Source organism: Manis javanica, chromosome 16 (genome assembly GCF_040802235.1).
Source record: "Manis javanica isolate MJ-LG chromosome 16, MJ_LKY, whole genome shotgun sequence".
NCBI classification, from domain to species: Eukaryota; Metazoa; Chordata; class Mammalia; order Pholidota; family Manidae; genus Manis; species Manis javanica.
In genome coordinates, this window is record NC_133171.1 from 66985521 (window position 1) to 66997942 (window position 12422).

Sequence of the window (12422 nt, forward strand, 5' to 3'; positions counted from 1 at the left end):
ATTGTTCTGGGTAAGGCTTGTCATCTACTGTGTCTGACTAACTGTTGTGTTGGTACGAATATGTTTTGGCCTTATTGATGTTTAGCAAGAGCCGATGACTCTCTCAGCCCTTTTTTACTCACTTACAACGAGGTTATCATTACAGGTTTGTTTGGAAGCTTAGAGATAACATTAATGAATTTCTTAACACATAATAGTTGCTCAATAAATACTAACTCTCAAAACAGATTTAGTTTGAGGTTTTCCTGAGACTTTCATTTGAGGAATAGAAACTTAAGATTTCAGAATTCCCATCCATCTGATCTGTAAAGCCCACCTTCTCAGTGGAAGCGTCCCTGATACTCCCTTCTGCATAAGATAGTTTCTTCCTCTGAAGTCCATAGCTCTTCCCTCATTCTCTTGATTTATTGCAAAGAGGTTGCACCATTTGTGTACATGCTTCTTCCTGGATGGAGCATAAATTTCTCAAGGTCATACTTTTTTTACTCCAGACAAGTGCCTTGCAGAATTTCTTTCCAAAGCACATATTCAGTAAGTGTGTTGATGACTTGACTAATATTTAGACAATTATGGCATCATTTTACAACATTTTAGATAGTGTTGCCTACTCATTTATAAATTTAGAATTTTGTGACAACTTTTGTAAAACCAAGTGTAGGAATAGCCATTTACTACGTATGCATTTTTTCCATTAATCATGTCACGATATGAAAAATGTGCCGGAGTAAGAGTCGTCTGTAATTTCGATGATGTGTTTCACATGTGACATCCAAATGAAATATAAAACTGTGTGTTGGCATGTGGCTGTGGTGAACAGAAGCAGTTGTTACACATTACTTGGTAAAATTCATATTCATATCTTGTCAGTTTACAGTGAGCCAGAGGTTAAAAATAACATTTGTTTCTGCTTTAGTAACTGCTTTAAAAAATAGCCCAAATAATTTCATTTTCTTTGGTCTGATTTCTAGTAGTCTGATTTTTTAATATGTGGTCTTTCAAGTGGTGATGAAATGCATCAATGTGGCTTGGCAATGCGTTAACAGGACCTGCCTCTAGGATTATTTTTAATGATTAAAAGTCAAATTGAGTTTCTTTAAAAAAAAAAAAAACTCACCCAAAATACAGATGAGCCAAGCAAACCCAGAAAGAAATCTGTGAATGAAATGTGGTCCACATCTATTTCCTCCAGATACCTTCGTAATTGCCCATTCACAACTACAGTCAGAGCAATAGAGATCACGTGGCGTGATTTACTAAGGCATTTTTCTCATTCACCCTCATCAGTGTTAACTAAAGTGCCCACTGTCGTTATCCATGGTTTTCTGGTTGGGGATACAGTCATCAGATCTGTTTTCTGCAGCCAGCTTTGGCAGCAATCTAAGAGCTACTTGGTGGACCGTGGAGACAGAGGGCAGGAGGGGGGGAGCCAGGGAGGCAGCAGTGCTGGGTGGAGGGGAGTGGGGTGGACAGGGGAGGAAGGATTCGAGGCGCATAGCCTAGAAGTGGATTTGATAGGGTTTGGAACCAGCTCCCAGGGGCAAGGCAGAGGTGCTGATGTTGGTGTTTTCGGTTTGGGCAACTCAGTGATGTCAGAGTACTAGGAACTAGTGAATCCATAAAAACATGGGGCTTCAGAGTCCCTCTCAGCACCAGCACTGCTTCGTGGCCTCCCTGATGACTGGGTAGCCTTCCCCTGCTTGACTGGCCGTCTTTGCTACTGGCACTTTGCCTGGGTGGTCCAGGGTGTTGGGTGCTCAGGGATGAGAACAGGGGCTGTGGAAGTCACCAGTGTGAATGTGGAGGGAGGCCAAAGGGAAGTGTTAGTCCAGAGCTGAGCTATTGTAAAGTGTGCAAGGCAGTTTAAAAAATCCTGCCCTCCTCAAATTACTGTCTTCAGATCTAGAGAGCAATGGCAGAAGTTTGTGTTCACCACCCGAGAGCACCGACCCTTCACTGAGTAGTAACAGTGCATGCCGAGGGGGTCTGCCAAGATACAAAAAGAGCACAGGGCTTCATAAACTATAATGACTTCAGTGTTGCCATAAGCAAATATTTTAAATACACTAAAATGGGAACATCAGGAAATATGACTAAGAAGTAAGTATGTGACACACCCTTTCCCCCACCTTTGTGGTTGTGAAAATTTCCACCAAGAATGATAAAGAAGGTTAAGCTCTAGCTGTTAAGTTCCAGAGGAGCCAAAATTTACATGGTTCTGTAAATCCAGTGATGGAGCTTGCAAATGAGAATCCAGTATTTAAGTTAGATAGTCTGTCACAGTAATCAGGTATGAACCATTATAATGCTTTCATTTCTCCACTTCTGAGCAGAAACTTGGCATGATAAAAAACAAACAGCAACAGAAAACAGGTCTGCTTTTAACCATGTCACTTGGAAATACACATGCCTCCAGTTTATTTGATTTGTGTCAGAGAAAGGGGAGTTCAAAGGAGAATAAAGTGCCTCCTGAGTCTGACACAGTATAGAAGGTTGTTATTATCAGGACACTTGGTTGTACCATTTATACCAAGTATGTAACACAGCTTTTCAAAGAGTAATTATACTAAGAGAATAGGCTGGATTCTTCTGTAGCCTGTGGTCCACAGACCTGCTAATATTCACTAACAGCATTTTGTGGCATTCACACTGAAAGCAGAACTGAAAGCAGAAGTACAGAACACTTCCAATTGGGCATGGGGCTGCAGGTAATAAATGTCATTAAGAATATCTGAGCATTTAGGAGGAGCAATTCATGATCTGGGTGTACCCAAAATCTATCATTTTTTTTTTTTTTTTTTTTTTTTGCCTAGAGTTAGTATACTATCCTGCTTTCTTCTAAAATCAGTTCGTATTAGGATGGACCTCATTCCCTCTAAGAATGTCACAAATAAACTAACATGAAGCTTCTCTGGGATTATACTTTACTATTCTCTTGAAAAATATCTAAAACTGGTGGTTGAATTAGACTGCTAATTTTGGTTTAATCTTACAACTGCAGGGAAAGGTGTTTAAAAATCAAATTAACATAAAAATACATCTGTATTCTTTAGTTTCCACCCAATCAAGAAAAATGGGAGCAAGCATGATAGTCTGTGTTCGGCACCATGGGAAGAGCTGGGAAAGGTTCTCCAGACTGTCTTGAGAGCGCTCACCATCTACTAATAGCTGTGAAAGGTGGGACTCACACACATGAAACGACATCACTCCCTGTCAGGGTGTGTACACATGAAAGTCCACGTTGGTGGGGGTCCCTGCCAGAGGCACTTGAGGAAAGGGAAAGCTGGGCAGGGTCAGATGTCTTGAGCTGGGCATTGGAAAATGATTAAGATTAATCTAGAAAGGTATGCAGCATGTTTTTATGATTCTGGGTTAGCCGGAGGAAAGCCATCTTGGTGGCAAAAATGACGGGTAGAGGTGTGTCTGGTCCGAGAGCTGTGAGTTTGAAGTTTTTGAAACCCACCTCCTTGCCTTAGTGGGGTTTGAAGTTTTGAAACCCACCTCCTTGCCTTAGTGGGGTGCCAAGAGATGACAGGCACGTTCACTGTCCTTGTTCCATAAACTGTGATTTCAGAGGAATGAAGAGGGAATATGGGCTGAGAACACATTGAGTTTTGTTTATGAAACATCTGCTAGGTCTCCATCCTTGTTTAAGGATGTCGTTTGCAAATACACAAGAACCAAAAAACTGGACTTCACAGCATCCAGCATACATGGCTTTTGAGTGAGACTTCTTTTTCCACGGGGCAACCAATCTGCTTTGGGAGACGAAAGCATCTCCCTGCACTGCACATATCATAGGGTGAGCTCCACACTGGTTCATCGAGGAACACTCTGAAACAGAGAAGAGGATGTTTCATGATTTTTGGAGTAACTGCTAGGAGTTAGAATCTGGATTACTGCCAAGCTCAGTAAACTGTTAGTTGGAAATAAGGCTGCATAGTGAGGAGTTAAGAGAGAATTTTTGAAGTCAGAGAGCTAGAAGTTGGAGTCCTGAATTTGTCACTTAGTTAGCCCCTTGAATACATCATTTGGCCCTATCTACCTCCATTTCTTCATTTATTAAAAATAGGATAATAAAATGAAATGAAATCCTATAAAGAATAGGATAGTGTCCACTACCTAGGATGGTTGTAAGGGTAAAAGGAGATAATGTAATTTGAACACCTAACCCTCAAATACTGTTATTATTGCATGTGGACATTAACACCCAAAGATAACCAGTGTTTTTAGTTCTTAATAAATAGTTAATGGTTATGATTACATATTTTACTTCATTAACTGATTTTATGAAAGAGAGCTTTCTGAATCTCTTTCAGAGTACTTAAAAAGTTTATTGTCATTCAGTTAAAACAAATCCTTACTAGATTATTAAACCCTGGTCGGAAGAAAGCATTTGCTAAAGAAGTCTAAAATGTACACTTTTCATAGAGTGTCTTACCTGGTAGAATTCAAGTACACAAATGTTTTTTCTGAACAGCTCACCCTTTGCTACTGTCCCTTTATGGTTACTGTCACAGGCCTGCCAGCCCCTGTTCAGTTGAACCCAGTGGCTCCTAGAGACTGCAGAAGCTGCTTAACCTTGCAGAAGCTCGGACAAGAAAGAAACTGCATTCTGTGCTTTACTTCTGGGAGGATTTGGAGAGCTTGGAAGGTTGGCTCAGTCAGCAGTTCTCACTCTGAGAACCCCCAAGAACTTTTTGGGTAGGAAGGGGGGGTCTCAAGGTCCAGCCTGATGTTATAGTAGTACCAAGACGTTATTTACTGTTTCATTCCCACTTCTCACAGTGTAGAGCGGAGTTTTTCAGAAGCTACATTGTGTATGAGGGTGTATAATAAAATTTATAGACATTTGGAAGATTTGTACAACTTGGTGAACTAAGGTTATTTTCCAGGTGATTAGTGCCTGGTGTTAGAAAATCATGCATAGTGAAAGATCCATTCAGAGTGCAAGATAAACTAGCGAAGTTTAATATAAAAGACTACACAGAGTTCATTGATGTTTCAGATTCCACATTGCCCCTATCCTTTATGAAACTTCCACTTGTCAAATTTTGGTGTAACTTAAAGAAGAGTTTCCACAATTACCTGAAAACGAAGGCCAGGCTTTCTCCCGACACTTCGACCAAACAACAAACGCAGCAAATGGATTCAGAGGCACATTTGAGAATTTAACTGTTTTCTATTAAACCAGACATTAAAGAGATTTGCAAAAATTTAAGTCAGTGTCCCTCTTCTCACTAAGTTTTATGTTTTGAAAAATATAGTTATATTTTCATAGAGGTATTTTATGTAACATGCAACAGGTATGTTATTCTTTGTACCAAATATATATTTTAATATTCTGTCTTAATTTCTAATACAAAAAATATGCTTAAATATAATCTATGTCATTGAAAGCTCTTTGGGGTCCTTAGTACCTTTAAGGAGTGTAAAGGGACCTTGAGATCAAAAAGTTTGAGAACCACTAGCCTAATAGTGTATTGTTCACTAGGGTGCATTCCAGTCAATGTATATCTACTGGTTGCTTATTTCTTCTGGAAAAAGTGTTCTGTGGTCAAATATATTTTGGACCAAGATGCATGCTTTCTCCTCTCTTAGAGATTTACAATACATATCAACACACCAAAGTCTTTCAAGTGTTTCCCAAGTTTTTTTCCATCTCCTCTTTTTATTTTTAGCATAACATAATGTTCCACACTGGAATATAACATACAACACACTGGCTAATGTATGATATATGCTACCTGCTCCTCACGTTTCAAAAATAAAGGACAAGGCTTATCAGGTATGGATTTCCTTTAAACCCATACTTTACTTAGAAGAGTTCCGTGCAAGTTTACCAGCTAATCTGATTGACTGACTGTAAAAAGAAAACCAAACATACTTTACCACATTATCCGATTTTGCTTATAATCTTCAAAGCTGCTTCTGCTTACATTTCCAAACTTACATGTTTGTAAAGCTCGGTTTTAGACAGTTTCGTGTGTTAATTAATAGGCTCCTTGTGTCATAAGACAAAGTCATCTCATCCTCACACAAATTTTCCAAATTGCAGGTTAAATGCTGGCAGCCTAGCTGCAGAGCTATTACTACTGTTTGGTATTTTTAAATGGCAAAAAATACCTTTGGTGATGCATCATCATAAGCCTTTATAAAACACAGTTGCCTTTTGTTAACAGGAAGATTTATAAATGGCTGTGAGTTTTGTTGTAAGATTTTTTATGAGTCTTTCTTTCCAGTTCTTTTGTTACGGTGGGTTGTGAGCATAATCCTAACAGTTAAAACAAAAGAAAAGTATTTCGCAGGAGGGATGAAGAACATGTTCCTGGCTGCCTCTTGATGGGCATTCCCCTCCTAAAAAATAAGAGTGATACAGTAACCAGTGATAATTCCTTTCTGACTGCAGGGCCCTTCTGAGTCTGCACTGAGGCAGAAGCACAGAGAGAACTTTCGCTTTCTGTATTTCACATGTCTGTCAGGGAGAGAATAAAAAAGTCCTAATTTGTTACAATAATTAAAGGGACAATAGTCATTGTATCTTAAGTAGTCAAAAGCTTTTGTTTTTATGTTTTGGTCTTGCTATTTCCTACTTAAAAACTTCTTACTGTTTGAACCCTTAGTGACTTTCTATTGCCAACTGAAAATTGATTTTCTTTCATTATTTAAAAATTCAAAGAGAACTCTGTGGCTCTTAGTATGTTGGTGTTTCTCACCGCTGAGGAGTTTTAGGGAGAACTCTTTAAATGTGCAAAAGGATATTCAGTCTATAGGAATGTATATGAGAGCATTTGCAACCTGTGCTGGAAGTTCTCTCAAAGTTAAACCTACCAGATTAACCAGACTGAAACTGAAGAAACATACTGAGGTTACTCTTCAAAAAGCAAGAGGCCACTTTTCCATCTTCTTGGACAGTTGAGTTTAAGATTGTAGTATATTTGAGAAAAATACATAGATGTAAGTAAAAAATAGAAGAATGAGAAAGCTCTGTGGCAGGTTGAGAAGTTGGGGGGGAGATGCACGCGGGTCATTGTCTATGTAAATTCTGTGATGTTAGCACCTTCTGCAGTGGAAAAGTCAAATTTAAAGTATGCCCATCTGAAGTGAAAGAAAAGGTTATTCTAGAGGGACCTTATCGTGCAGTCATTCAGAGTCTGAGCCCTGCGGTCTGGGGCCCACCCCCACCACATGTGTGGGCAAGTGATATAACTTTCTTCTGACTCAGTTTCTCCAAATATAAAAAATCATGTAAAATTCTCAGAACAGTGCCTTGCACATCCTAACTCTTTAAGCTATTTGATATGTCACAAATTACCCCAAAACTTGGTGGCTTAAAATAACAAATCTTTGTTGCCTTAGTTTTGAGAGTAGGTGATGCATCATCATAAGCCTTTATAAAACACAGTTGCCTTTTGTTAACAGGAAGATTTATAAATGGTGTGGGGTCTCTGGCTCAAGGCCTTCCCTGTGGTTGCGGTGAAGCTGTTAGCCCGGACTGCAGTCTCATCTGAAGGGTGATGTGAAACCTGCTTCCCAGCTCACTCACGTAGATGCGAGCAGGCCACATGGGCCCCTTCACGGGGCTGCCTCACAGTCTGGCAGGTGCCCCCTCAGAGTGAGTAATCTGCAAGAGAATGCAAGGGAGTGCCCACCTTTTTGTTACCCAGTCTTGGAAATGATGTCTCATCACCTTCACACTCTGTTTGCTAGAAAAGAATCACTAGGTCCAGTCTACGGTCTGGGGAGGGACCGTACAAGGGCACAAACCCGAAGAGGTGAGATCTCGAGGGAGCATCCTAGCAGTTGCCTAAGACTGTAACTCGTACTTTAACTTTTATCTTCAATCCACTGGGCTGTGAATTCCAAACTTACATATCCAGCTGACTCCTTAATCTTTCCCTAAGATGTCTAATAGGCATCTGAAATTTAACATGGAAAAATGGAGCTCCCGGACACCTGCTGCTTTCCCAGTCTTTTCCATCTTGGTGAATGGCAACTCCATTCTTGGAGGTGATCCCGTCAAAAACTTGGAGGGATCCATCTTTAACTATGGCTTTCTCTTACACTACTTGTCAACTTAACCTTCAATATACATCCAGAATCTCACCTGTTCTTGCCACCTCCTCCCCCAGTGTCACCACCTTAGTCCCCACTGGGTGTCACCTGAAATTTTGCAGTAGCCTGACCAGGTTCTCAGTTTTCAACCTTGTCTCCCCCATGGCCTGTTCTTCACACAACAGAATGATCTCTTAAAACTTGAGGCATATTATATTGTTCCCTTCAAAGTTCTCTAGTGTCTTCCCATTTGACTTAGAGCAAAAAGCCAAAGTCTTTACAATGGCCTACAAGGCCCTTCATAATATTAAAATTATTTTTCTGTGATACACTGTATATATATATGGCACTATTATATATATGTTTGTGTAAACACATATGTATATGTGTGTTTAATTATTTATTAAAACTTATTTTCTGAATCATGTAAGATAGCGCTCTCTTTCCAAATCAAGAGCTGATTTTCCCAGCACTCTTTATTGAATAGAACACCCATTCTACTCAGGTGATATTCCACTGTGGACCTATTTCTTCCTATGCAATGTGTCTAGTTTTTGAATTCTAGAATAAAGATGTAACTGATAGATTATACAAGATACAATTGTATTTTTCAGAGATTTTATTTGATATGGCATAAATACATATAAGAACAACTTGAATTATAATTGGAATTAATTATGGAGACGATCTGCTTATGTCCCTTTATTTGATAGACAAGGCACTCATTTTCCTTAAGAGATTGAGACTAAAATTTAAAAATCCAGTTATCTGTAAAACTAAGACTACAAAAACAAAATCTCATGCATGACTTTTAGACCACTGTTTCTGACTGTGTCTCTGTGCTATACTTTGTTGCTTTTATATGTAACTGCTTCAAAGATTATCACAAAGATACTTATTCAGTTTTAAAACCCTGTGAGGATGGCCTTTGGAGTGAAATCCTTGTGTATATAGCTAACTTTTGGCGTGCAGACATATCTGGGAATTCTCTCAGCCCCTTGTGGTCTTTTCTGCTTTCTGGACTTCTGGTCTTACCTCTATTTATAACTTCAACTGGCAAACAAGAACGGATAGGCAAAGGAGATTAAACCCACACCAGCTCAGGTTGGTTGGTTATTAGCAGCACTGCCAAAAAGGCTGCAAAGGAGGGAAGTATATTGCCATTGCTTAAAAGGAGGTGTGTAGAATTTTCAGTGGTTTTCTTTTCATAAGAATTGTCTCATTCTTGTTGCACTATGCCTAATGGGGTGTCAGTTATAAATGACAGAATGAATCACTTCCAACTCCTTCTTATTTACAGAGATAAGAATGGAAAAATCTTGTCACTTAGATGAGTCCTTATTTTTTTTTTTCTCCTCCACAAATAGCATAAGCCTGGCTCCTCAGGATACCTGGCTTTGGTACCCAGCGAGGAATCCTGAGCTAATAACAAAGCCACTATGTCCTTCCCAGATAATTTTGCTCCGCTTGGTGACAAAAATATAATCCGAAATGAGTTTCTTTCTTTAGGGCAGAAGCAACACAGACAGAAAGTACAATGAGAGGGTGGTGTGCGTCTGGTCAGCTGTTCCAACCGACACCACAATGCACTCCGTTCAGTGATGTTACGGACACTGGGAGTCGGTGGGCATGCATGATATACCCGGACTCTAGTAAAGACTCCAGTTAACTTGCTGTGTGACTTTAAGAGGTCTGTCAACCTCTCTTGGCCAGGAGCTTCGTTGGCTGAGAATCATTGAACTCAATAACAAAGATGCTTCCAGTTCTAAAAATACCAAAATATGAAGCTGGTAACAAATAAGAGAAAGGCAGTGATTTATTTTTAGTAAAAGAGGATTGGTATCAGCCTAATAACTCACAGTGGGCCTGCTTAAGTTCTCCTCTTTCCAAATTCTTTTTTTTTTTTTTTAACCAAAACGGTATACTAAAGACAGTTTGTAGTGCTCTGAACTTCCTGGCTTTTGTTGATGTGTATCAATATGTTACTGTTACACATTTGAGTGAGAGTCAAGTTACATTTCATGAAAATGTCTCAGAAACTAATAAAAGTGTTGCTACCCCACTTTTGGTGTATTGATAGCATCAGGAAAATAAAGAAGACTGTCATTTTCAGGCAGCCACTCTTTCAGCTACACTGAAAATATAATGGCCTTAAGTTCAACTTACTTGCTTAAACATTAACCAAGAACAGTTTTCTCTTCCTCCTCAAAAGTTTTAAGTGCCTCCATGAATTTAACCATAGACGTACGCAACCCCCAAAAAGTTCTTTTAAAAAATGCTGAGTCTTCTGAAAAGTAATAGCTTCAGAAAGCTTTCAAGGAATTGGTCCTTCACTAGGGAGGCATAAAAGCATATCCTTTCTTTTACAACTGGGTCATCTGGTGATCAGACCTTTGACAATTGCCTCAGGACCTTTGGAGATTCATAGAGAATTTAGCGTTACAAGTAGGATGTGGTCACCCTGGCTAGAGAACTGAGTGATGACTTTCCAATGGGCTTTCAAAATAGATGAGGAGGTGCTCATAAGAGGCTAAAAAAAGATGCAGACATCTTTTGAAGACCGTTTCCATGCTCTCAAATGGCCATTGTCAAAAAAACCCACAGTGGGACGGATTTGACTAGAGCCGCAGAAGAAGCTAGAACACTGACAAGCGAGTGCGATAAACTCACAAGGCAGAAGAGATCTTTTTAGGGCAACCTTGTCAAACACGGCTTGAATGTGTAGGCTTTGTCAGCTGCTCTGAGTAGGGGAAGAGGCATGCATATTTTAACCATTCATTTCACATTCTGTGTGTAAAGTAAATGCTGCTTTCCAACTTGGGTGGAGAAGGTATTTATCAAGATTTAACAAGAGTCAGAATGAAAACCCATCAATTACCTATTTGTAGTACAAAATGGAAAATTTCCTCTCTCTTATGCTTGATGTTTCTTGTTCCACTCTAACAGCCCATTACTTAAAAATATTAATATTAGATCAACCAATCTGAGTCTTTCAGGGGCAGAATCAGATGCATTTTAATTTGAAACAATACTTTCTCCACCTCCTCCCCTCGGTTACTGCACATCAGTTATCTTTAGATATGTAAACATAATGGATCCTCTCCATTTACTTACTTCAGTTAGTGAGATGGAAATTTTGCATGTACATTCCTGGTCTGGATCATAATTTTCAAGATCCATAAGAGCTTTGTTTTCTTTCACTCTTCCTCCTCCCCTCCCCACCTCCAACATTTTAGGGCACAATATGTAGATCCGTCGTGTGATAGCTTCATTCTGGTAATTAACATGCTTGTTTGAGGTTATAAAATATACATCTGAGAAAGGCCAGGGATTTCCCCCTGAATATCAACTAACTGCTTGAAGTGGCATTTTCATTCTGACTTGGTGTTTTGTTTCGCTTTGCTGCAGCATACTGGAACACAATGAAAGAGTTTATTTTGTGGCCTCAAAAGTAGTGTGCTACAGGCCATGAGCAAGAGAGAAAGAGTGGACTTCAGCCTGCATGCATGGTCTTGCAACACAAAGGGATCGGGTAAGTCATCCAGAGGACTTGGCATTGATTAGCTTCGAATTTCATCAATCATCATTTATTTGGTGTCCCAGGACATCTTATTCAATTGCATGGTTGTTTCTCTACAGCCCAAGCAACAGGATGTTTGAGAAAATGTTGTTCTAGTGATGGAGAGCCAAGAGAGCAGCTAAACTAACTTGGTGTGTTTGTTTCTTAAATTTGCAGAATAGTAGGATCTGAGTAGAGTGCATTATGTAGTTGGAAAAGACCAAAAAGAAAAATGCACAAATAAACAACTAAAACCACAAACTGCAAACAAACCATATCTTCCAGGTTCTCCATTTTAGTGGAAAAAAGAAGGGATTAATCATACAGGGGACAGTAGGTTCAACCTGACATCAAGTCTGTTACCGTGTCGTAAAGTATTGGGATGGGCAAGGTGGGAGACATTGGGAGTTTACAAGTCCTATTCAGCAAAGGTTTCTTGAGTACCTTTTAACTAAGCATGACAGTCAGTCTTGGTTTGGGGGTGGAATTAAACCTCCAAACTACAAATAAATTCCAAAACTATCCATCAAAATAATGTGGACTTCAAGGAAGTTTTATCAGCCTTGTTCATTGTATTTCTTGGAAATAGTGTTCTCAGATGGAGGTTCAGTTCTGCCCAATTTCTGTCCTGGTGACCTCGGACAATTTACTCATCCTCTTAGAATAAGTCACCAGTAAAAAGATGAGTATGTGCTTCAGGGATCTCCAAGGTCTCTTATAAATTTAGAATTCCACAGTTCACTCTAGTGAGATTAATTAAATAGCTGTACCCTTTGATTCTTGCTCAGCTGAGTATATTGGGTCCCTTGGC

The 12422-nt window shown here is 39.4% G+C and overlaps 1 protein-coding gene across 8 annotated transcripts in view; it reads left to right on the plus strand.

Annotated features, from left to right (window-relative positions):
- ATXN1 (ataxin 1) overlaps nt 1-12422 on the plus strand; it is a 415485-nt gene that overhangs the window by 91996 nt on the left and 311067 nt on the right. For all 8 annotated transcript variants that reach the window (XM_073224638.1, XM_073224631.1, XM_073224632.1 and 5 more), the window contains one exon: nt 11461-11584. The gene's annotated coding sequence lies outside the window, so the exon portion shown is untranslated. The remainder of the gene's footprint in view (nt 1-11460; nt 11585-12422) is intronic.